Below are 25,862 nucleotides of genomic sequence, written 5' to 3'. Positions count from 1 at the left end.
CATCCCCTCTGCAGGGCTGGGACTACATTTGCCCCCCAAACAACCCTCAGAAAGTTGGGTAGGAGGAGCAGTGGGGAAGGTCAAAGGCAACTTGGGTTGGCACCAACGAGGCCTCACCCACCTTCCACCAGGCTCCAACCCTGGCTATCTCAGACGGTGCAAGAGTCTTCTAACCCTGTCTTCCAACTTCCAGTTAAACCAGAAGCTGGACATTCAAGGGAGGGGCCAGGAATGTGGCCAGCCAGGTACAGGGACATTACTGCCACACTTCCCATCATGGCCCACAAGTGAGATCCAGGCCACACAGGTGTACTTGTTGGACAGAAACATTCTGAGATTCTATTTTAAAAGTCTTCTATTCCAGATATTAAACAATCATGACTGCCATTTGTTGGCCGCTTACTATATATGGCCTGGACTCACCACAAAATAGGTCATTTAATTCTAACAACAACCCTATACAGTAGATACAGTAATTACCTCCCCTTTAGATACTAGAAAACTGGAGCCTAGAAGGACAAAAGAAAGTCAATTCCAACTAATAAAGGACAGATTCAGAATTCCATTCCAGATAAAACTGACTACAAAACCCACATTTTTTTTTTAAGATGTTTCTTTTTTTTTTTTTTTTAATACTTTAAGTTTTAGGGTACATGTGCACAATGTGCAGGTTAGTTACATATGTATACATGTGCCATGCTGGTGTGCTGCACCCATTAACTCGTCATTTAGCATTAGGTATATCTCCTAATGTTATCCCTCCCCCCTCCCCCCACCCCACAACAGTCCCCAGAGTGTGATGTTCCCCTTCCTGTGTCCATGTGTTCTCATTGTTCAATTCCCATCTATGAGTGAGAACATGCGGTGTTTGGTTTTTTGTTCTTGTGATAGTTTACTGAGAATGATGATTTCCAATTTCATCCATGTCCCTGCAAAGGACATGAACTCATGATTTTTTATGGCTGCATAGTATTCCGTGGTGTATATGTGCCACAAAGACACATGCAAAACCCACATTTTTAACCATCATATGTAGAAAACCAACCTTCTACACTTTTCAGAGTACTCCTCCTGGATGGGCCTTCAAAGCACTTTGACCTTGTTTTGTTACAGGAACAGAATTCAGTAGCAAGATGGCAAATAGTTTTCCTCTATTTGTCAATGTGCCTGAGGCCAGAAGTAGATTCTAGAAATCAGATAAACAAGTGGCAGAGATAGCCGGGTGCGGTAGCTCACACCTGTAATCCCAGCACTTTGGGAGGCTGAGGCGGGTGGATCACCTGAGGTCGTGAGTTCAAGACCAGCCTGACCAATATGGTGAAACCCCATCTCTACGAAATACAAAAAATTAGCCGGGTGTGGTGGTGCATGCCTGTAAACCCAGCTACTCAGGAGGCTGAGGCAGAAGAATCGCTTGAACCCAGGAGGCAGAGGTTGCAGTGAGCCAAGATTGCACCATTGCACTCCTGAACAACAAGAGTGAAACTCCATCTCAAAAAAAAAAAAAAAACAAAAACAAAACAAGTGGCAGAGATAATCCATTTACAAAACAGAATTTGAGGGAGTTAGTATGTGGGAGCGTACGTTCTGGGCTCAGTCTAGCTCAGAGCTGGTTTGTCTCAAGGTTAAAGTATTTCCTTTGCCTTTTAGGGGAAACCAATACATGAAAATATATCAACCATGAACTTTAGTCACAGCTGTAAATAAACAGACAACATACAAACATGTGTTCAAGAGGTCCTAAAGCATAAGCACTTTGTCCACTAAGTTCTTTATTTTCCAAGTCTCATTTTTCCAAAAGATACTGACTGCCCCAAAGGAGAGGTATAATAAAGTATTGGAAACATTCTGGGCACTTACTGAAAAAAACAATAGATGCAACAAATAAAGACAAAGTCAATACTGTCTTTATGTCCAATGGCCCCTAGCTCTTAAAATAAGCATACCCTTATGATTTTACAGCAGTCGCAATGATAAATGGAATTAATAATTTAACATATTTATAAAATAAACATGCTGCACAGTTTTTCCCCTTCCACAGAGGCCTTAAGAATCCTCATGATTATGACTTTGGGGGCATTAGGACTATTTATAAGAGATTCTAGTCAGCCCAATCTGTGATTATGATTTCCCCTCCCAGCCCCTCTGGACTCTGAAGAGTCCCCTATTTGTAGTTATCAAGGGAACTCCCACTTCCGGCGGAGAGAGAATGACAGTAGGATGTTATCACTTAGCTTCCCCATTCTCTCAAAGTCCCCCAGCCGAATTTTCAGGATTGCTCTTCCTTTCATGTACTATGAGACAATAGCAGGTGTTCCCCCCTTCACCCCTTTCTATTCTACAGACTCCTCCAAGGAAGATGGATGCTCCTCTAGAACAATGACCACAAGAAAACAACAGAAGCAAGAAAAGTCAAAGATTACACCTACCCAAATCTCCATCAAAAACAAGACTCAGGAGCCTGCAATCATATAAATAGGCCTACGAGGTGACTCAGCTTCCTAAGTAATATGATTTAGGGAGAATCAAAGGATATACATATACATATATTCCATTACTTCTATGTATTCATTTTTAATCAGCATTTATTGAGCACTTACTGTGTGGGAGTTACTAGAAGATGAAGATAAAATCGTCATGGGGTTGTCAGATTTAACAAATAAAAATCCCATATTTTATCTGGCAATTCTAAATTGTCAGCAAGAGACCATGCTTGCCACAAGGAACTCACAATCTAGTGCCCTGTGCATTCCCTAAAATTTTGAAATCTCATTAACACCTTAGCAAAACTGATTTATCTGATTAGCTTCAAAGTCCATAAACTGAGGCTGGGCTCTGTGGCTCACGCCTATAATCTCAGCACTTTGGGAGGCAGAGGAGGGTGGATCATGAGGTCAGGAGATGGAGACCAGCCTGGCTAATATGGTGAAACCCCGTCTCTACTAGAAATACAAAAACCAGCCAGGCGCGGTAGCATGCACCTGTAGCCCCAGCTACTCAGGAGGCTGAGGCAGGAGAATCGCTTGAAGCCAGGAGGCAGAGGTTGCAGTGAGCCGAGATCACACCACTGCACTCCAGCCTGTGCGACAGAGTGAGACTCCGTCTCAAAAAAAAAAAAAAAAAAGAAAAGAAAAAAAAGTCCATAACCTGGGAGAATGATACACAGAAGACATAAGTTTTGAGGGAAAGAAAAGAGTTAGAAAGATCCAAGGCAAGCATCAGCAGAATGTCACAGAAGGAGTAACAATGATTGACTGAGGACAACAAAATGGCCCCATGTCCATAGTTGGGTGGTGGGGCTAGGGTAAAGAAATCAAAATGAGGCAACTATTGCTGAGAAACTCAGCTTGTTTCACCTGCATTCCAAATAGGTGACAAGTTCACAAAAAATGTTGTCAAGGTTGGTAAACATTTCAATTAGACCTGAGCAGAACGTCTAGTGAGATCTCATGCCAACTTATGGTTTGGGGTGGAAACCATACAAAATGTGGTGGTTTTATAGGGTTTGAACCTGAAAGCAAGCAAAATGTGGTGGTTTGGGCTGTGTTTTTCTTGGAGTTTTTTACATACTCAGGCATAAAAATTCACAGTCAAGCTTGGGAGGTCCAATCTGAAACAATAAAGTTTTCACACTATCCTTTCAGTAACCACAAGGTATAGGCTTCCAAAAGAAGTTGTAGACTCTTGTTTGAATATCTTTTAACTATGGTTGATAGATGGACTAGTTAGGCCATGTTTATGTGACAAAAACTAATTTTGATATTTGGAAAGAGGAAAGAGGTTGTCTTTTCCTGGACCAACATCACCTACATAGGAAAAAGACAGCAAGACTTTTTTATGCATGCTCTTTGTGTTAATAATAAAACCAGTTAATGATTAGGTCCACTGGCAGAAATTTCTTGGTTAGCCTGCTGTGAGCAACTCCATAGCTTGAATCTAAAGTGAGAGTGGGCTGAGGAAAATATTTGTTTTGTCTTGTATGTCAGTTATTAAAGCCACTTCAAATCCTTCATGGAAATATATGGGGCATAAATAAATGAGAAGTGCCACAAAAGAAGTGCAGAGATGGAAAAAGACATTCACATAGCAAACTTTACTATAGCCCATGCTAGTAATTTACCATTTCCTAATCTTAGGATTCCAAATCCCAAATTGTATTTTGCCCAGTGCAAGATACAATTTCTGCCCCTCAACTCCTTCCCTTTCTTTGATCTCCTTTGTCTGAGCAGGCAACTAAAATCTTCATGAAAACATTTGAGTGTGAGGTTAGCACTGTCTTGGATGTCAAGCAGTACAGGTTCTATAATGGCTTCAGAGTGCCTTGGATGGGTACAAGAAAACAGACTTGCATGACCCTCCGCAAGTTCTTTTTATAACTTTCTGTGAGGTTCATTCTCTGAATCTGCAACCAAATCAAAATATTTACTGTGTTCTTTAGTTTGAAAACCTGAATATCCCTCCATCATTAATAGAAATTCTAATGTTCTCACAATGGTGTAAAATTTCATTTTTTCTTTTGTAATTTTGTAGTGCTTAATTTAATTTTCAAGGGGGCAAGGGAAAAGGTTATAAACATAAATTATGGTTTACATGAGCAGAACAGCAGGAATCATTATTATTATCACTTACCTCATATATTTATTAAGTTATTCCAGGAAAACCTAGTTAATTTACACCTTGTGCCTTTGAAACATTTGATAACTCCAAGTTGGGGAATTGGCTTAACTTTTCCTTTGGTAGAAGAGAGTTTACAGATCTAATTAAATTAGCTTTGCAGGGGGTGATTAATCTCCTTAAGGAAATAGACTGCTTTCAAACACTCCAGTAACAACTGTTTCTAATGATTAATGAAATAAATACAAAGAATTCTGGCCTACTAATTAAAGCAGATCCAATTATGAGTCTTGGCCCCAGAATATTAATCCCTGGCTTATGTAAATATGTTATATATAATAGATTACACTATTTTATAATTCTGACATATCATAGTTTATACTGGTCTTCCCTAAAATTAGCCTAAGACAGTGAGGGCTTCATTATATTTCTGTTCAACAGTTGTAGGCGCCCAAGATGCCAGCGAAATACATCTAAATAGCTTTTTGAAATGTTTGTGATGCCTCCAATCCCTGGTAACTATAATATGTGATGACATAATTGGATTCATTGGAAGCCCACTTGGCTAGGACATTGTGGTAGTTGGAATCTATTAGCACTCAAGTAAATAATCCAAATCACCATCCAACGAATATGCATAAACCATATATTGAATAGTACAATCGAATGTCTAAGGATTGGACAGGTAACCCAACATGTTTATAAGTTCTTCAATTAAGATAGAAACTCACCAAAAATAGTTTGTCCTGAAAATGTCAAGAATTCATTACGGAGCCCACAATCAAATCTCTTCATAAAGTTACTCAGGGAGAATAACAGGTTCCTTTTAGCACTCCTTCCTTTTTTTTTTTTTCTTTTTTTTTTTTTTTTCCTGCTTTTTTTGAGGTGGGGATCTTGCTCTGTCACCCAGGCTGGAGTGCACTACAGTCTCAAACTTCTGAGCTTAAGAGATCCTCTCAAGTAGCTAGGACTACAGATGCACACCTCTATGCTTGGATAATTCTTTTTTTATTTTATTTTTTTGTAGAGACAGGAGTTTTACTTTGTTGTCCGGGCTGGACTCAAACTCCTGGCTTCAAGCAACCCTCCCACCTTAACCTCCCAAAGTTTAGCACTCTTCTTGAGAAATACTAACTAGAGAAAACTAAGGACAGAAGAATCCATCCAATTACTACTTATTTATAAATGTAAACAAAACAGAAAGAAAAAATTGAATATGTATTCTTTCAGTGTACATATACTGAGTATTTACTATCCATCAGGCTCAGTTGTGAGTTGAGAAATGTAAATATTATGTTGTGCTTGCTACAACTTATAGTTTAAAAAAAGGAGACAGATAAATAAAGCAACAATCACAATAAAACTTGCAAAATGCTGTAAAAGAAATAAGCAGTGGATACTACGGAGGCATAAAAACAGGCACCTAATTCCAAGCATTGGAGATTTCCCCAGGGCTAGTGTCACTTGAGCTGAGCTGGAGAGGTGAGAAGTCAGCCAGGTGGGCAATGAACAAGGGAGGGCTTTCCAGAATAAGGGGATAGCATATGCAGAAGTAGAAACTAAAAGGACTTGTTAAACATTACATTAACGCTAATGTTAAGCATTAACTAGTATTCTTTGAACATTTACTTTTCACAAAGCATCTTGGTAAGCATTTTACAGGCATTTGTCTCATTTAATTCTACCATTACCATTTAAACCAGTTCTATTATTATTCCAATTGTACTGAAAGAAACTGAGGTTTAGAGAAGTAAAATAACTTATTGAAGATTTTTCAACAGTCTGACTCTAAAGCCCCCCACCGCCACTAGACTCTAACTGCCTCCCCAGCTATGCCACAGTGGTGCCTGTCTGTCCTCTGTAGGCAATGAAAAGCCACACAAAAAATTTTAGGTGAATCTCCTAAAAGTAAGCATAACATTTTTTTAATGTGAAAATGACTCCCTTTTTTTGATCATTTTAAAAATCCTTTGGTTCAATACCTTGATTATGTCCTTGTTAAATTTGATTTCTATCTTGTTCAGAATAGGAATCACGACTTAAGAAGGACCTATTGTGCATGTGAACCACAACCCCCATAATGAGGAGAGAAGTGAAAATGATGCTGTTTCCAATAAGCAGGGATGGGAAGTGTCATGTGTCACTCTGATATGTGATACAGAAGTCAACATGGGTTGTCACACCATGCATACAGGGTAGGATTTATCATTTATACCTACTCTTATGGAGGCAGGGTCAGATTTCTAAATCTAAATACTTTAAATTCAGAATACTTCTCCAGCAATCTTTGCTTTTAATTGATGGTCTTTAAACGGCAAGATTTGCTTAGAACCATGTTTAAGAGAGAAGAGTGGAACTATAGTGATCTAAAATGATCTAATTTTCTAGAAAATTACTACTTTCTCCAAGCTGTATAAACTTTAATTAAGAAGACAAGGAGGTCTATTCTCTCTCCTTACACACATACCACATACCAGGCTCTTGGGATACTAATAAAAGGAAGACAGTGGACTGAAAAGATTAAAATTTTTAACAAAACTCTAAATATAATTAAGATGGAATGTTTACTGCCATCTTTAAGGACCAAAAAGTAACCAACATTTGTTGCTCCTCTGGAAAGAAAATATCTTTCACTTCAAAATATGGGTAAAGTCAGCTTATAAAGTAATCTGTAGAAAGAAATTAAGTCACAAGTAAGACAAAACAAAAATCAGCTCATATGAGCACAATACATTTTTCAGCTAAATATCACCAAAATAAGCATTCCTAGGACACTTAACGCAATGCTTTGTGCATCTGCATCCAATAACATGTTCTCAACATCTCCTAAAGGGATATTTTGGTAGCTTCCACTACATATTCTCTAGAACCTGACTTTAATGGTAGCAGATTTAGAAGAACAGATTAAAAAAACGAAGGCCACTAAGGTGAGAGCACACATTGAATATGAAAATATCCTCCACAATTCACAGTACATAATCTATGGCCACAAAAGGTTTCTCTTCCCCTACTTCCTATTCATGTGGTTCTCTTTCACCTGCTTTCTCTCCTTGCCCGCTTTCTCCCTAAACTTTCTTTTCCCACTTGAGTTCTCCTACTAAACCAGGTCTAAAATCACTTCAAAAGAACATATTTGAAGCAAAGAAGTTTAATGTACTTTGTCCTACATGTAAAAGCATTTGGGTAGCCTTGGTGTCAGTGTGATTTCGGCTGTCAAGACTGGCCCATTGAGGTTAAATGAAAATCAACTTCAATAGGAATAATTTGAAAGAGAATAGCATTTTTAACAAATTCAGATATCTTCATGTGTTCCTCCCAAACTACAAATTTTGAAGAAAGCTGGGTGGCAGCTACAACTTCATAAGTAGCCTCCTGTGATATGTTGATGCTACCACAGCAAATTGGGAAATGAGGGGAAGGATGTGTGTTTAGCACAAATGCTTATGATCATGCACACATCACTTGTGTTGAGAATGTAGCTCAGCTATATTAACCATACTAACTGATTAACTATATTTATATATATGGGATATGGGCTGAAAAGCACTATAAAATTTATCTGCATGTGTATATGCAAGCAGAGAGAAATGCTGTATTATGTGTATAAATATCAGGTAGCATAAAATAAAATACCCCTGTAGTTGTTTGTTTAGGGACACATTTGGATTGAGTGAGCATTATAACAATCATTTCTTTCAGAGCCACAAAAACATCACACTTTTTAGTTTTAATAAAGTCTAGTTTTTGGCAGTTCTTTTATCACACCTGTCATCCCCTAAGCTTTGCTTAGCCAAAGCACTCAGACTTGAATTTTTGAAATTGTCAATATAGGCCTTTTAATCTTTAAGTCTTAAATTATCTAAGCAGATTAACTACCATTATTCTATGCTTACAGGACTCCAGGGTAAAAGACAGCAGAGAAAATACAACTTTTTTTTTTTTTTTTAGGCAATTAAGTCCCTGTGGAGGTTGTGTTTGGGGCATGTATTTGGAATATGGTCCAATGTGTTTATGTAAATAACCAAATAGACATGGTGAGTACATTAATTCCAGTATCTGGATTTATAAGACAGCTCTAAGAAGCTTAATTGTCCCACTTTTAAATTACAAGTTATCTTAGTTCATATCGGCAATTCTCCAGTTTGCAAGCAATGAATGTCCTGAAGCCAAGGGAGATATCTTGAAGGAAAAAAATAAATAAAAAGAAAAAAAGAAAGCTCATGTTCACAGCAGCACCTAGCTCTGTGGTGACCCGATTTCTGCTATGATCTCCTTTCTGAGATCAAAGCAGGATTAATGTGATTCTTTACTGTTTGCATTGCACATCTCAAAGCTCTGGAGACTTAAGAAATAAGTACAAATGCAGCCCTTGAACAGAGGGGAAACTGAACTTGAGTGGGGTGGGTTAATAGCACGAGGGACAGCTAACTATGAAAAGTTATTTGGGATTTGGAAGGCAATACAGAATTTAGAGTATTTTGTAAGCACTGTTGCTTTCTCTTTTCTCATTTTCTGGGGCAGGCTTTCGGTTGGTTGATGAGGCCAGCACTGAATGTCATCTTATTAATAGTCTCCATAATGACCTTTTAGCTCATTTGGAATGTTTTGCAGCTGCTAGTATGCATGAAAAGGGAAAGGAACCCTGCTGCATGTTTTCACAAGAAAGCACTTTCACATTGCTACAACCAGGCATTTATAAGGAGGATTTAAAAGAGGGGGAAATCTTTTAAAATATCAAAATGTTGAGCTTTTGTGTTTCCACTGCATGTTACATTCCTGGATACTGGAACCCCTAAAGGGTGAGTGTTTCGGCAGCCTTTCAGAATTGCTTGCTCTTTTGTTGAAGAAAAGGCAAGTCCCGTATTCCTGGGATCTCAGAAGGTGAAAAGAAAATCGCTTTTATTTTTAATGCTTAGTGTACACACTACTTGGGAAGGGAGAAGCTCCTCTCCTCCAAAAACGTGACTGTGATTTTACCTGCATTACCTAGAAGAGGGCGCGCCACAGTGTAGCCCAATTTGCAATTTTATTTGGACTCAGTACTCTATGGGAGAACAAGATTGCGGGGCTGGGGGTGAAGGTTTTCTCAGCCTGGAATGTGACCCCACGGTTTCCACTCTCGGCTTATACAATTCTACCCAAAGCTCAACTTTTCCACAACTCTGCAAGCCTAGCCACACAAAGACATCCATACAAGAAGAAGTCCCAACACCTGCAGCCCATTCAACCAGCTGAGCCCTGCTTTTTCACAGGGTACAGAATTTCTCGGACAACTTCCTCATGTTTCCTCTTCCAAGTTCTTTTAGGTTAGCACTCGCCCTGTCTTTTCTCTCACCATTTCCTCCCGCTTCCTTTCCTGCCCTGGCTGGAGGCCACACTCTAAACCTGTCCTCGCTACTCGGCCAAAGCCCAGGAGGTGACCTGAGATGAAGGTAGTGCAGGGTAGAACAGGGAGAGAGTTCTCTACACGACCGCATGCCAGGGGACCGGGGATCCTTGCTGCGTAACCCCTGCCTTGGCACCCAAGGAAATTCCACCTACTATTTCTTAACGTCCCTTATACCAGTCCCGCGTGGAGCTGGAAGATGCGGGGAGCTTGGAGTCAGGCTCTTTCTAGGGAGTTGGGAAGGGGGTCCCACGTGCTGGAGCGCCGGCAGCCGCAACCCAGCACCTACACCTTCGCCTCTGCGATCCTGGCGGCGCCGGATTCCCACTGCCCACCCCAAGCTCCTACCTGAAGGGGAAATTCACCCGAAGAACCTTGTGAGTTGCCTCAACTGGAAAAGGAGTTGGGTGGTGAAGCTTTTGGTCCAGAACACAATTCCCAGGGCCAAGAATAAAGGAGACAGAATCTCAGTACCTAAATATTCTTTGCTCGCCCCCTAACTGTTTTCACCACAACAAACAAGCAAATTGGACTTTCTTGGGCCGTTTCCTTGCATTATTTAGCTTCATCTGACGGTGTCAACTGTTTTCTCATTATTATCCTGAATTTCTTAACAAGGAAATTTTCAGCTGAACTAAGATTGTTTGGAATCCATAACAAGGATTGTTCGGAATCTGTAACTAGGAATTGTGGCTGCCTGGAAGAAGTCGCCTGAACATTCTATCGGAAAAGTTCGGAACATCAATAACAACTCACCCTCTGCCTTTCTCTTTCTAATTTTATACTATTATTGTCTGTGCAGCCCTGGTTTGCCCAGCGGTGTCCTATCACGGGGAAACAGTCATGTAGCTAAAATCATAGTAGTGAGGGACCCATGATTCGTTTAAAAAATGTGAAGTTTTAAAATGTCGGATTTTTTTGAAGCTTAAACTACTATCTGAAATCTTGAATACCATTAGTCGTTGCGTCTTAAAGGCCTTTATATCATTGAAAATTTCCTAAAGGCCTTTATATCATTGAAAATTTCCTAACAGCCTGTATAACTTTGGAACAAAACGTTAGTGTTATAATTCAATAAAAGTTATTTAATTATTAAAACACAGTGAGGGCCCCATAAGTTTTATAGCTTCTGTCAAGACATTGCTAATGTGTGTGTGTATGTGTCTGTGTGTGTACACATATACATGTACACACACACACACACATATATATACATATACATATATATGTCAAGGAAGAAGCAAACCCAGATTTTAGGGTTGGATCTTTATTAATATGTAATATCTATGAGGTATCCAAGTCCAGAAATCAACTCACCAGTTCCGTACAGGATTCTGTATGGAGATCAAATCTGGGATTTCTAAAGTTAAGAATTCAGGCCTTGGAAGTGGATTAGATTAGATCTACCTGAGCTTATTTTAAAAAGAAAGAGAGGGAGGGAGAGAGAGAGACAGGGAGAGAAAAGAGAGAGAGACAGACAGACAGAATATACATATACATATATATAGAGAGAGAGACAGAGAAATAGAGTGTGTGTGTTATAGGCTGTTTTTTTTAAGATCTCATTTTTAAATGTCCTGTTTTGGATGTGATCCCTTGAGTTCAATACATGATCTTTTTCAACTGGCAAAGAATCTAAGTTTTGAGGAAGGGAAACACAGGCTTCAGCCTCTATTTCATATTTTTAAGGTCACAACATACCAACTCTTGTATTTCCTAACTTAGAAACAAAACTTAAAAGGTAAATTTGGAAAATTAACTTAAAAGAGACACATAATAGAGGATAACTTAACTATATCTATCTGTATATCTATATATCTTTAAAGAGATGAATGTTTTTAAATTAGTAAAGATGTAAGGGTAATTAAATTATATAGTATCCTGAAATACATAACATGGGACGAGGGCCTTAAAATTATTCCATCTAGCAATACTTGTATGTACACAACTAGTAATAAGTCCATAACTATCAATAGCCAGCAGTGCTTGCAAATTATATTGAATTGAAACGCTACTGAAAGAGTTTATCTTTCATTGTAGTTTGGAATTGAGTGAAGGTATGTTATGTACGTGATCTATGTATATATAATTCTTATACTTTATATATATTTAGACATGCACTTCTTTTTAAATGTTTATGTGGTTAGTCACTTTAAGAGCATCAAAATAAATTGTGCGTTGGCTTACACTATCTCCCAGATATTCACAAACACTGATGAACAAAAATCTTTATATAGGAAATGAAGAGCTACCCATTTAAAGAAAAGAATGGAAAGGGGAACTCGATTTATTCTCATTTGTTTATCGCTAGATTCCCCCCACCCCACCCCCCTGCAAATTCATTTGAATAGCTTTCAAGCCGGAAAATGGAAATGTGGCTCCTGCCCTCTATTTCTGCGGCAGCAGCAGCGTCCTGGCAACAGCGCAATTTTCTATCATCAAGGATAAATGGCATCGAACAGAACATTCTGATAAAAAAAAAAAAAAAAGAAAGGAAAAGAAAGAAAGAAAGAAAAAAAGCTTCAGCCCAAGGAGCCCATGATTGCTGGCCTTCCTGTCTGTCATCCCTTTACAAAATCCTCTCCGCAAACCTGAGCGGCATGCTGTCAGAGCTAATAACGTCTTCTGAAGGGGCTGGGGGGCGGGGGGAGCACAGTCTTCCCTGCACAATGTTCCCATTTATTAAATCGAGTGCTTATTTTAAAATTGCAAATATCTTTGTTTGGTTCACTGAAAATTAAAACCAAGATGTAGGAAGCTACATGATGTGACAATTATTCGTGTCATATCAGAGAATCAAACCCCTATCTCTCCCTTCTCTTGGTTAAGGTTGGATGAGGGGGAAGGGGGAGTTTGGGGGTATCCGGGACAGGAGGTTTCTGCTGGAAAAATACAAATCGGTTCGCCCTGCAGATAAGCTGAGAGTAATTGAAAGCCGGAGCAGCGATGCCTGTTTCTGCCAGGAAGAAAGAGCTAACTGTGATTCCAGGAGCGCGTGTGGGCGCGGTCCTCGCCGCGACGCCGCGCGCGGGTCAGGCTCAACTACGAACCTTGCCACGAAGCTTTCCCGCGGGAGGCTTCGAACATAACCGTGCCTATTTCTCGCCTACTGAGATTTCTTTCCAGAAAAGGACATTCTCCTGCTCCGAGGAGATGGATCCCTGAGGTCCCCATGCCCGCACAGGGGGTCTTGGAGGAGGTTAGAGGACACTCCTGGAGCCCTTCCCTGTGTAGCACTCTTCTTCCCGAGGTGGGCACTGAGAATCGAAGAGCAGCGCCCTCCACACTGGGGTTGGGGGTGGTCGAGGGGCTACAGATGCCCGCATTGGGCTTCTTAGCAGCCCAGGCTGATGCCTGGAGGTAGGGGGGATTGGGTTTGGCCGGCGACTAGCTTTAGTGCCCGTCGAGTTCCTGGGACACCTAAGTTCAGCACTTCAGCATGAAACCGAAACGGCCAGGGAGGGGCGGAGTGGGCCGAGGCTGAGGGACCGGCGGTGTTGACGCCCTCTTCCCACCCAGGATCGACCGATCGGTAGGGAATTTTTTATCTTTGGGAAGGAGAGGTGAGGAAGCGGACCTAAAACGAGGGGAAAATTCGAATTTAATATCCTGTATAGGAGGTCAAAAGAAAAAAAATGATGGCGAGGAATACAGAGGGCCCTAAATGGACCCTAAGATGAAGTAGTGGTGGTGGCTGGAGAGCTGGGACTGGGAGGTGGGGCTGGGGGAGACGGGTAAGCAGCTTGCTTTGGTGAGGAGCTCCCACGCTGAGAACGGTGGGAGGAGGGAATGATGGGGAAACCTTTGTTTAATGAGGAAACCTAATTATTGCGCATCTGGAAGTCTTAGTCCCTACTACCAGACGAAGGCGGGTACCTGAGGGATGCAGTGCGCATGCCCGAGCCGTCGGATTTGCATGATAAGGCTCGCACGTGAGCCGACTCCGGCGCAGCCTAGGCTGTGCCGCGGCCGCCAATGGAATCTCGCTCCTACTGCGCCTCCAGGTCACATTGACATCTCGGTTTCCCCACAATAGGCCTTTAAAACCCACTTTAAAAATAAAAAAGAGTGTTTTAGTATTGATTCTCGCCTAGACACGGAAGATTTCTGTAGGAAATTGACACGGTTTAGAACTACAACTACATTACTACAAACAAGGGTTAAACTATTCAGAATTTAAGAAAAAGTTAGAAGGCCGGAGAGAGGGGGCTGTTTAAAGAGCTCTGGCGGGAAGTCAAGGAATCCTGGGACTGCTGCCTTCGGAGCCCTGAGGCTAGGGCCAAAGCTGAATCTCTCCCAGCCTTACCTGTCACATGAAAATCACACCTACTTCATTAACCAAAGGAGCCTCAAAAGCAGAAACATTACCGGTGCAGGCCTGGCTTGAGAAAGCAACCCAGACTGAGAAAGCAACCCAAACCCACCCTTTCTCCACCTCATCCCCAGCCACACGTGGTGGCCAGGGAGATGGAAACTAGAACACCTGTGTTTCATCTCTCTCCCTTTCCCAGACACCAAAGTGGTCTATGGGGTGAGGGCCATGTGTTAGCTCCCTCCTCTGTGAAATGCTGCTAATTTTAGAAAGGCAGAAAAGAGAAAGGTAGAGAAGTGGCATGAATCACCACCATGGCTAGGCCTCTTGTCTCCACCCATGCTCTGAGGCTAGAAAGATGAGATTCTCTGGGGCTATAGAAAGGGTGGGCCAGCTGGGAACTATTACCCATCCTGCCCCTTCTGCACACCAAGGCGGCTCCCTGCCCTTCCCGAAGCACCATTCTGACCGTTACCAACCAACCACCTTGTATTCTTCTCACTATATATTCCTGCCAGAATTGCTGCCTACACATGGGCCTCCAGCGTCCCTAAGAGTGCTCACACCCTGTAACAAGAAAACCATTTGTTCTTACTGAAATAAAACATGTGGGGATTTTCATTTGCAGTTCCTCTCCCCTTTTGTGCAATTCACAAGTCTCTGATGTAGGATTAGGCTTCAAATGCATTTGGTCAAGTACATACATTTTAGTACTCAGCTTAAACAATGTCATGCTTAAAAGCACCTCAGCAATGCCTCTGTTTGTCTCTAGGTCTTTGTCACCCTCCAGGCCTATGATTATAACATGGCTTTTTGTTTCTTTTTTGAGAATGTGAACCAGAGCCCCACCCCAGCCCTCCAAAATGCAAGACACTAAAAAGTGACCTCAAGGTCTTACCTGCTCATCTAAAATCAATATTATTTGACCAATGAATATTATGTCACATATCATGTAAGCATATAGCTTCCAATAGCCATGTCTATTTTCAAATAAGGAGATACCTACCGAACCTGCAGAAATGCCAGCTGGTAGTTTCTGTATAGAACAACAAACTTTCTCACAATAGTGTTTTGGGATTGTCTTTGAAAAAGGTAAGCTTTCTCTAAACTGGCCCAATAAAATCAAAAGAGTGTTGACTTCAATCATATAAGGCTGCAAAATGAGATAGCCATGTTGTCTAAAATACTTCTTGAACACTTTGGATTTTAGAACACTTTTTCTTATAATAGACTTCTCTTTGTGCTTTAAGGAATAGGATAATAATGGTGTGTTTGAAAGGAAATATAGACCATAAAAAAAGGTCCATTAGCCAATCAATAATTGTCACAATCCTCAATTAAAGCAAAATTATCTTTCCTTGTCCTATAAGTGGCTGGAATAAACGAAGAAATTTTTCTTCTTGAGCATTTTAGGTAAAATTGAACGAACATAAGTCTCAAATTCATGTCCTGGTCTCTTTCTAAGGCAGGTTTCAGATCATCCATAAGGCTAACTTTGATGACAACTCTCTGTCATCTCTGAAGAAGGAAAGATCAGCAGGCTGGGGGGTCTAGAGAGGGACACTGCAGTGTGAGCTCTGGACAGTGACCAGGAACCCATCATTGGCCACAACTTCAGGCTCTGGAGCTGCTGTTCACAGGCATCTTCAACTCCCACCTAGACTGCCCTGCAAAGTCTCTTTGTCTCACATTTGTGCTGACCTCCCATTGGCTCCTTCTCATTCCCCACTGTCATGGCTGGCCGTTAGCACCCTATGCCAGCAAGGCTAGTTGATTAAAAAACTATATATATATATATTCACACACTGAGCTGGGAGCATTTCCTTCCCATGTAGCAAAGCCCCTCTGATTTAAGACTGGTCAAATTAATAGGAAACAGCAAAGGAGGTTAAAGAGGGAAATTATTGAGGACAATGACTGCAGACATGCAGTCTACAGTGCAGAGTCTGCCTTTTCCTGAGGATTCAGAGCTGTGCCCACAAATCAGATGGGCGGAACAATCCCCATCCCACCCCCCATGTTTTGGGTCATTAGGATTGGAGGTAGCTTCAGGGGATTCCCTTTCCTCTAGCATGGGTCAGCCAGGAGGCAAGAAGGAGGCTAGGAGGCTAGGGACCCTCATCAGTCCCACTGAGCCTCCAGGAGGTATCTTTTCCATCTGCCCCTACCTGCTCCCCCAGTGGGTCCCGTGTGCCTAGCCCCCACACCCCCGCCTTGCGGGAGTTATTTTAAGGACACTAAATGTGCTCCAGGAAGCTTTCTCCTCTCTCTCTCTCTCTCTCTCTCTCTCTCTGTCTGTCTCCTCTCTGTCTCTCTTCCTCTCCCACTGTCTCCCTCTCTCTCCTGGGAGCTAACCCAAGCCTGTGCACTGGAGGGCAGCTGACAGCTGAGCGTGGCGGGAGCGGGGTTGGGGGTGGGGAGGTGGCGGTTGTTCCAAGCGCAGGATTCTGGAGTCCACCGGCGCTTGGGCAGGTAGCATGCAGAGCTAGCTGCACGTTGCCCCGGACGGCGTTTTCAAACAACTTGAATTACAGCCTACATCTTGAATATGAATTAGCCTTCCGCACTGGTGTGAATTCGCTTTGAAACTCAACTTGTCAAGTATGGTTTTAATTAAATATCTTCCGGCCTCGAAAGATCACATGTTTTGTAAAATATATTCTAGCATGAAATTTACTTCCACGATCTGAAATTAGTTTTTTTGTAAATGTTTTCATAAAAAAGAAATACGAGGTGTGTGTGTGTGTGTGTGAGAGAGAGAGAGAGAGAGAGAGTGAGAAAGAGAGAAGAGAAGGGGGGAATGAAGTAGTTTATATTCACTGCCTTCCTTTAAAACGTCCTACCAGCTGGACCTGGAGCCTGACAGGTGCTGGGTCCCGGGTCCCGGGTCCGGGTCCCAGGTCCCAGGCAGCCCCGGCCGGGGCAGGGCCAAGACCGCGCGCCCAGGACAAGTAAGTAACTCAAACCCGCCCCGGCAAGCGTGGCCCAAGCTGCTTTTGCAGTTGGGGACAATTGAGCGGACACACAAGTTAATCCCGCACTGATTTGTTTCGGATCCATCTGCAGGATGCCTGATGCCTCCCCCTTGGCTGCTGCAGCCGACACCTGCCTCCCTCCCCATCCCAGACTGCTCTGCTTGTCCCATGAAAGCAGAGAAAAGAAACCATAGGGTGCAGAACGGACCTCAGTAGTATTCAAGACAACACTTCACCGTGAAATGTGAAGTACTCCTTTAAGAATTCCTGCCTAATATTGAGAACAACAGCCATATCAATTGATAGCCGCTCTAACAGACAGTCCGAACTGCTCCAAACCAATCTAAAAGCTTGCCTTGATGGAGAAGGGGCCTCTGGGGCCTATCTATCACCTGCCTGGGGGCCTCTATTTCCCAAGTAGCCCTCAAAGAAAAAAGACCCTATGCTCCTGCGTAGGGGTAGGAAAAGTGCCTGCCATGATGGGTCTTTCTATTCAATACAGAATTAAGAGTTGGGTCCCTGTAGAATTCTCTTCCTAACTACTCTCTGAGGAACCAGCCAATTCTGACGGGATTTGCTGGATTCGAGTAAAACTTGGCGCACATGGGGTGGGGTGTGATGGGGAGCAGGAGGGAGGGGGGCGCATCTCCTTTCTTCCAGATAATTGGGACCCAGCAAAGAAGGAGCGGTGGAGCGGTAGGGAGAGTTATTTGCCGTCCTCAACTGAAATAGGCAAAACCAATAACGCACCTCGCTTTTCGCCCTGTTTACTCCATCCCCATTCAGTGATTGGCAAAGCAGGCCCTGAAGGCAAAGGCAATAATTGCTCCGTGCTCTCCTTACTAGGGAAATGTGTAGGCATTTGAAGTGTACTAAAAATAAACGAAGGAGCGAGAAAATGAAAAGGGGACAGAGTGACAATTTGCGGCAATTAAAGCGTCTGCGCGCTGTTGCCGGAGGAACAGGGACCCACAGCGGTTTTTGTTTTCCCAGGCTTGATGATGTGACTAACTCGTTAGAGAATTTGCGTCCTAGGTTGTGTGTGTGTGTGTGTGTGTGTGTGTGCGCGCGCGCGCGTGTGCATTCAGCAACCCAGGAGCCCACAGCAATGGCCGGATCCGTCGGGGAGGAAAGAGCCTAAAACCCTAAAAATCCCTTTGGCCTCGAGAAAGACCCCGGTGCAGCTCTCTACCCTAACCCCTAAGCCCCTCTCAAGTGAGAGTCTCTCAGTTAGGACTCAGTTGCCACGTCTCGCAGGAACTTTGGAGCAAGTTTTCAGCTCCCAGCTCTCTAACCTTTAAAAGGAAAAGCATAATAATACTAACTTTTATTTCACGACCACGCGAAACGCAAAGGATGTGGAGTGGGGAGGGGAGGGAAAAAAAGGGGCGGCCAGCCAAATCAAAGCTTGGGAGACATTTTGACAGTGCGCTTGAAATGATGCTCTTAATTTTTGGAATGTTTTCAAGAAGGGGGTGGGGGGCACGTGGGAGAACCACAACTTTCTCCTGTCTGTCACTCAAGCGGCCAGAGAGGGCTCCAACCTCCAGCTCCCGCGGCAACACACAGTGGGAAATTGCTTCAAGATACAGTAGGGCTCTATTCTTTCTCTACGCACCCCCCCCCCCACCACCCGCCTTTCCCGAGCAGTGAACTTCACAGAGAGCGTAGTAAGGGAGGGTAATCCTGGGTGTCAAAAATCTGTGCATAGCCTGAGCTCAGAAGAGTTAACCCCAGGCCCTAGACCCAGCCCAGCGGCCAAACTGGCACCCCGTGCTGATCAGCCCCCGCATCCCCATATCTACCTCCCCAGTCAGGGGTGGTGAGGTTTGGGGGAGGGGGATGACACTACCATATGCATCCACCACCTAAGTCCAGCCCAGGCTGGCTTCAATGAAAGCTGGCAAATCCGGCGAATCTCGCAGAAATTTTCTTCGACTTTAATTCAATTTTAAAGCGGATTTTTATTATTAAAAACGCTGCCGAGCAACACATTGAATTAATCTGACTGTACGGTTTTAATTACAGTGAGGGTTTCTCTACAAATCTGTACAAGACAGCGGCTGGCTCTCGGAGGATCTCTGCCTCCTGAATTCCATTATAGGGCCCCTGGTTCCCCACAGACGGCAGCGCGTGGGAGCCAGCTGCGGCGCGAGCGTTCAGTCGCCCTCTGCTTCTGCCGGGCCTCTCGGCTCCTGTCCCTCCTCCCTTCCTTCATCCCAGCCCCATGGAGAGCCCAGGATTCCTGCCTGTCATTTGAGACTGCTGAACTGATATCCTGAAACGCTACCCTTGCTTTTTAAACTCTTGGGCCCCAGACTTTTGAGCCCCTTGAGCATCGTTCTTATAGTGGCTCGTTTTGTCTGGGGAGGGTGACCTCTTGTGTAGTATTTTTTGAAGGGTTCTCCTGCTTCGACTTAGCAGCTGTTAGGGTCGGCAGCGTGATGCCCAGGCTGTTTGAGGGGAAAGCAGGTTAGGAAACAGGGAGGAGAAGTGGGTAGAAGACTAGTGGATGAAGAGCTTGGTTTGGGGGGGGTCTAGGCCCCCCACCTTCAGCCCTACCCCCACCCCCATCTCCACCTAATGGCCCTGGAGGAAATGTACATGGCATAGATCTGCAGGTAACAGGGCTGCTTTTATCAGCTCTAGTTTTGTTCATTTGTTGTGCAATTAGCATTGTAGGGCAATGGTACCTAGCAAACAGGACCAGGTAGAAAACTTAAACACAAAAGGAAGCCGACTCATACTCATACACTTTTGTCCACTCTCATATTTTTTCTAATTCTCTTTCTTTCTATGTCCCCTGCTTTTGTCCCATTCTCTCCTTCCCTCCTCACAAAGTATGCGAGTAAAGACAGTGAATCCAAATATGAACCAGCAAAATGGATGCAACCTCTCAATGTGTATTTAAAGAATTGGAGGCTTTGAGCTCTGTGGGGGAAGGGCCCCACTCGACAGAGTGCAAGGGATGAGGAGCATTTTGGCTCTCTGCACAAAATTTGTAAAACCTACCAGGAAAAAAAAAAAGTAATTATTCCATTCCCAGGGTAGTGGGAAGGCGGCTCTCTTTCTCCTAGATATGTGTGTGTGTGTGTGTGCGTGTGTGTGTGTGTGCATGCGCGCGTGCGTGCTTTAAAGGGGTCTCTTTTCTGAACAAGAAAAAAGAGAGAAAGAAAGAGAGAGAGAATGAATGGGCACAGTTGGGAGAATGGAATGTGAAAAAACAAAAACAAATAACCTTAGCTTCTAAGGGCATTCAAATTTGTTGCCCTCTAAAACAGTTTTGCTAAAAAACTAATAAATTACATTTCCATTTATTGGGATGTTCCCAAATAAAGGAGATAAGGAGTATTTATGAACAGGTATGAGTATAAAAGCCACCAGTTCATATATATCACAAGAGTAGTCAGATACAGAACAAACTCACCCTCTCTCTTTCTCATGAAAAACGGTTTTCATTTATTTTTCTGTTATAACAAGAGGACCAACATGATAGCCAGGGGATGTTTTCATCCCAGGTTTTTCTGAGGAGTTGTCCCAAGCAGGGCTCTCCTTTAATGTTAGGCATTTTCTGTGACCTTGCTATTGTTACTGCTGATGAAGGGATGAAGGAATTAAACAGAAGATGCTTGGAGGCATTTAGGAAGACAGCTATATTAACTCCTTATTATGCCTAAAAATAGTCTACTGTTTCCTGTTGATACTTGTTCCCTACCACTATAGGGCTGTATTTATCCTCCAATGGTCAGGGGTCCTGCTTTCCAAAGACTGGCTTGCTTAAAGCTGACTTCTAACACCCCCTCCCTTCTCCCTTTGCCCTGATATATTTCCCATCAGGGCAAATATGGAGAGCTCAACCTTAGCACAGCCTACAGATTGAAAAGACAGACATCAGCATTTAACTTGTTTTATTCTAAGTGTTTAAACATTGTTGAGTCCTTTTTTTCCTGGGCTTAGAGAAAGAGGAGTGTTTTTGTATTAGGAGTGGGGTCCTATGCTTGTTAAAAGAGAAAAAAAGAGAGAGGATTTGAGGAGAGAGGGCAGACAAGCAGGTCGACTTCTGTATACAATCCTAAACTTAGGGAACGTAGAAACATGTGCTGTTTTTCCCCTGAATCAATTCTGGGCCCAGCACATCAGCTGCCTCTATTAAGAAAGCCTTGGGTGCTCACACACTTGGGAATGGAGTCATGGAGAAGGCAAATGATGTTTAGTTTGAGAAGCTGGTCAGCTTTGTTTTCATAACTCCACTGGACTCCAGGTTTGAAAATGCCTGGAGAAGGAGCCTGTAGGTTGGGACATGCATAGTTAACATTCTCCAAATTGGACAGTCTTGAAAAACTCTGTGAAGCCCCCTGTGGGAGCCAGTGTCATGTCAGAGTTTCCTAGCTGGCTATTCTTGGGACCTATGACTAGAGAGATGAGGAAAATGTTATCCCCAAACTTAAGTGAGACTCTTTCTAAACATGGGGTAAACTGAGGCCACTTTTTAACTGGATTTGGGGGAGTCTAAGAGAGAAGGGTGTTAATATGGACAATACAGCTTATCACCAGAGACAAGAACACCAAACTCACTGTTTCCTTGTGTAGACTGATACTTTTGCAACTCCTGAAGATGCCATCACTGGCAAGAGGCAGCTCCCATGTGCCCCAGAGCTTTCACTGTTGTATGTGTGTTGGGGGAGGGGAGAAAGTTGTGCGGGTTACCAGGATATCAGGCACCCTTTCCTTACATACATACACAAACAGAGTTTTACAGTATATTGAATGAGGAAAAGACTACCAAGTTGTTTTTTTTTTTTTTCAGCAATGTCTCCCGTTGAGAAGGGGCTATGTAAGTCAATACTGAGTTATTTCTTTGAATTCAAAGGCTATTTATCCAGGTCTAATTTCTTTAGAATTAAAGTGATAACTGAGCTCAACTTAGCAACCAAACCCATCCAGGTCCTGCCTGGTTTGAATGTACTTCTACAGCCCGTGAGGCTGCAAAACCACTTCGGGCACCCCAAAGCATTTCCAGGCCTACATGAGTGAACAAACACCGGTCCAGACCAGGAACAGCAGGAGATTCTTTGACCCAAGAGCCCATTCCTCCAACAGTGGCCTCCGGCGGACCCGGGAGGTCTTGTGTTGGCAATACACAAGCATTTCTCTGTAAATAACATTGACACTCGCAATACAAATTCCAACATCTCAACACCTTAAAAAGCAAAAAGCAGCTTAGGCCTCAAATCCTGCCTAGTGAATATGACCCTCACTTACTACAAGCCCTAAAAGAGCCTTAGGCCTCCTACTCCAGATTGCAGGGTTTACTTTTATTTTGAATGATAAAGACTTCGAGGGCCTTGCCCGCCTTCCTCCTCCCACCCGCAAGGGTTGGCCCGCGTTCCCCTGCGGGCGAGACAAAGAAGCAGGAGCCAGGACCCGGCTGGCGCCTAACCCGGCGCCGGGGCCTTGAGCCCCTGAGGTGTGCGTCTTCCTGCAAGGCCCCAAAGAACCCGAGTTTTTGCCCCTTGGTGAAGGGTTGGAAGTGCGGGCTGGACTAGTGCAAACAAGAGTGACTCCAACCGCCTTACTTCAGCTCATTACCGTCACCCACGAAACCGGAATAAAGGACTGGGAAGCCAATCTGCCGCGTTCAATTGGAGAGAAATGACTGTCGGTAGAGGCCCTGCGATAAATAGCCTCTGAGCCGCGAACTCTATGCGCCGTGGCCGGTGGCAGAGGCCACACCTGGCAGCCACTCGTGGCGCGCCACCTTGGCATGTTGTATGCAGGTCACACTATCTCCAGTTTTCCATTCTCGATACTGGCAGGAAAGTCTGATAGTCAGGCCTGAAGTTTAGATTCCATCCCGCAAGCGCAGAGATATCACACCAAGTGGGACCCCTCGCTCGTTCCACTTCCCAGCCCCTGACTGCCTCTGAGCCCAGACTGGGTCGCCCAGCAGGTTTCAGCAGCACCTTTACCATGCACCACAACTACCATCTCAGTGCAGCTGCTTCACTGGAACAGAGTGCAAGGATTTTAGCCACTAACTATTAGGGGAAGGTTGAGAGCCCTGAAGCTACAACCCGGACAATCCCAGCCTTCCCGGCTTCCTCAGCAATCAAACAAATGAGAAAAAAAAATCCCCTTGCAAGTAGAGGCTGCTGCACTCTGGATACAGTGCTCAATTGCAGGGACCTTCCGAGGCCCTGCCACGACATACTCTTCTTGGGGTGCAGCCAGAGTTGCAGGAAGCTGGCGAGGAAAGCGGTGCACCTGCGAGCATAAAGCGAAAAACATAGACAAGCACAGGGTGGGGGTGTAGGGGGTGAAACGCCTTCACGGTGTTAACAACAAGCTGCAGGGTATAAAGCAATAAAACTGCCACGTCTACCTGCTGAGGACATTACAAACAGTCTCGGCGCGCAGCCCGCGTGTACCGAGAGCGCACTAGGGTTGGGAGTGGGAAGGAGGGGTGGGAAATCTTCTCTTTTCCTGACATTCCCTTCTGTCCCCCACCCCCCACATTTCCCCCTTACTTGGCCCACCTTTCTTTTTCCATGAAGCTTTTTTGTTGTTGTTTTAATTCATTGCCGATTTGTAAACGTGTAGATCGGGTTACTGGTTCGCGTGTTAAAGTGCACCTCTTGTTAAAAGGTGGGGAACAGGGCACGCCACTTAAAAATGAATTCAGAGTTACTGAACCGGCTCCCCAGACTCAAGAACTTAAGCGCAACGGGCTGGGAAAAGGAGGGGGAGAGGAGCGCAAACGCCGCTGACCTGGGAACTCGGAGGAAACTCGCGGGCAGCGAGCTTCAGGTCTTCTGATACATTGAAGGAAAGAAAGAAAGACAGAAAAAGAAAAAAACAAACTGTCCTGGAGATAGCTAGACACCCAGGGCTGGGAGCTGGGAAAATCAATTCGCATAAGCCGCTGCCGGCGGGCTTCTCGCAATGTAAAAATAAAGTCCAAGCTGCTCCATCTGCAGCCACCCTTTTCTGGAGTTAAAGGGGCAAGCGGCACCTTTTCTCTATTTCTGTTTCCTTCGGTCCTGTAACTTATGGAGTCCAGGAGAAGTAGGATATAAAGAAGTCCTCAGTAGTTTTCCCAAAGGGAGACATAGTCTCCTTCCCGCAGCCTCCAGACACGGCAGTACAGGGTTGTTAGATATTAGATAGTACGTTTCTCCGTGTGGGCAAAGGCTCGCGGCTTAGGTCTCTAAGCAGACCGAAAGTCGGGGTCCAGACCGAGAGGATCTTCAGGTCTCGTCCACCCAATCTCAATCCTCTAGAAGCGCGGGCTGCCGGCGACCTCCTCGAGTCCCGGGACCCGGAACCCGGGACCCTGGACGCCGGTGCGGGCGGGCCTGCCCTCCTCTGTGCCTGGCCCCCAGACCGGCCCTCCTACCTGTTGACCAGGCATGAACCACGCGCCGGGGCTCCGCTGTCTCTGCTTGGTTGCCTGAACCTGCGTGGGTCTGGAGACCGGAGGGAGAAAGGCTAGATCCGCAGCCTTGGGCTGCTCCGAACTTAATGTCTTTCCCCAGTCCATCTTTGAAAGAGAAGTGGTTCTACCACCTGGATGTGCGGATATAAATCCCCTTGCAAATAATAAATGGATTAATAATAACAAGGTATGAAGTTCTTTTTATAGAAAAAAAGGAGAGAATTGAAACTAAATGCGGCTGTTAGACAACCATTTTGATAAGAGGATAATTGAGGCGACACTGGTGTATAATTAGAGGATAATTTATGCTATATCCACTTTTATTCCACCTCCCAAAATAAACCCAGTCCATAATCATTACAGGCAAATTGTTCTGAATTTTATAGCAGCAATTTGAACAAAGTACTGCAGTTAATCATGGGAGATTTTTGTGTATTCCTGATTAGAACTCTAATTGCCTCCTTCCAGAAAGTAAAAATAACTGTAAAACGACTCTATTTTTATCATTAACAATGTTGACAATAAAATAAAATCAATTGGAATTGTAATCGAGAGACAAATTTAGGACGAAGGCACTTTTACTTGGGTAGTTTATATTGTAATCAAGATTTGCCAAACCACTAACCGCATGTATCATTTGCATATATTTGAAAGCATTACAGTAGCTTCTGTTTTCAATAGGAAAAAATGCATTACTGTCAGTCCTCCAACGATTCGTTTTCAGAACACGCTGCTGCGTTCTGAAAAGAAAAAAAAGACGCCCCCCCACCCAACCTTTTGTACAATATATAAGAAATACGGCCTGAAACGGCAGGGACCGAGCCAGAACAGGGTCTGATTTTTCTTTTTCTTTACCACCCCCAGTGGGGTGGAGCCCAGGTGTGAGAGTTCGTCTTCCTTCTGTGGTTTCAGTAAAATACGTCTAGAAAAATCCACGGTGACAAGGAGCTCCCACAAGAGTGTAGTAGGACCAGAGTGGAAGGGAGGTCAAGAAAGGGGGGGCCTGGATTTAAATGCGGGGGTGGGGGCACTGCTTCTAAGCACAGGCAGCCTACAAGGGTGCAAGGGGATTGAAAGACAGCAGCCCCTAGTTGGCTGTTTCAAGGCTGAGATATTGGCAACTGGGGCTCCGGGATTTGG

At 43.9% G+C, this 25,862-nt stretch overlaps 1 long non-coding RNA gene across 4 annotated transcripts in view; it reads right to left on the bottom strand.

The window, feature by feature from the left end:
• Window positions 1-25,862, bottom strand: part of LOC129041315 (uncharacterized) — a 51,220-nt gene that overhangs the window by 16,612 nt on the left and 8,746 nt on the right. Inside the window, exon 1 of one of the 4 annotated variants that reach the window (XR_008503833.2) lies at window positions 24,056-24,813. The exons of 2 other annotated variants lie outside the window; for them this stretch is intronic. This is a non-coding gene — a long non-coding RNA (uncharacterized LOC129041315). One more of the 4 variants, XR_008503834.2, reaches the window with a different exon arrangement.

The sequence above is a fragment of the Pongo pygmaeus genome, chromosome 6 (genome assembly GCF_028885625.2).
Source record: "Pongo pygmaeus isolate AG05252 chromosome 6, NHGRI_mPonPyg2-v2.0_pri, whole genome shotgun sequence".
NCBI lineage: Eukaryota > Metazoa > Chordata > Mammalia > Primates > Hominidae > Pongo > Pongo pygmaeus.
This window is presented reverse-complemented; position numbering and strand designations above follow the sequence as displayed.